The sequence below is a fragment of the Equus asinus genome, chromosome 23 (assembly GCF_041296235.1).
Source record: "Equus asinus isolate D_3611 breed Donkey chromosome 23, EquAss-T2T_v2, whole genome shotgun sequence".
NCBI lineage: Eukaryota > Metazoa > Chordata > Mammalia > Perissodactyla > Equidae > Equus > Equus asinus.
Window position 1 is genome coordinate 27567123 of NC_091812.1, and position 1113 is coordinate 27568235.

Below are 1113 nucleotides of genomic sequence, written 5' to 3' on the forward strand. Positions count from 1 at the left end.
AAAATCAATGGCATTTCTATACTCTAATAATGAATTAACAGAACAAGAACTCAAGAATACAACCCCATTTACAATCGCAACAAAAAGAATAAAATATCTAGGAATAAATTTAAGCAAAGAGGTGAAAGACCTATACAAGAAAAACTCTAAAAGATTACTGAAATAATCAATAATGACATAAAGAAATGGAAAGAACTCCATGTACATGGATTGGAAGAATAAACATAGTTAAAATGGCCATACTACCTAAAGCAATCTACAGATTCAGTGTAATCCCAATCAGAATCCCAATGACATTCTTCACAGAAATAGAACAAAGAATCTTAAAATTTATTTGAGGCAAGAAAAGACCCCAAAAGCTAAAGCAATCCTGAGAAACAAGAACAAAGCTGGTGGCATCACAATCCCTGACTTCAAAACATATTACAAATGTATAGTAATTAAAACAGCATGGTACCGATACAAAAATAGGCACACAGATCAATGGAACAGAATTGAAAGCCCAGAAATAAACCAACACATATACGGACAGCTGATCTTCGACAAAGGAGCCAAGAACATACAATGGAGAAAGGAAAGCCTCTTCAATAAACGGTGCTGGGAAAACTGGACAGCCACATGCAAAAGAATGAAAGTAGATCCTTATCTTTCTCCATACACAAAAATAAACTCAAAATGGATCAAAGACTTGAAGGTAAGATCAGAAACCATAAAACTTCTGGAAGAAAATATAGGCAGTACACTCTTTGACATCAGCCTTAAAAGGATCTTTATAAATACAATGTCCACTCAGACAAGGGAAACAAAAGAAAAAATAAACAAATGGGACTTCATCAGACTAAAGAGCTTCTGGAAGGCAAAGGAAATCAAGATCAAAATGAAAAAACAACCCACAAACTGAGAGAAAATATTTGCAAATCATATATCCGATAAGGGGTTAATCTCCATAATATATAAAGAGCTCACACAAATGAACTACAAAAAAATAGACAACGTGGGGCCGGCCCCCTGGCCAAGTGGTTAAGTTTGTGCACTCCACATTGGCGGCCCAAGGTTTCGTGGGTTCGGATCCTAGGCGTGGACATGGCACTGCTCATCAGGCCACGATGAGGT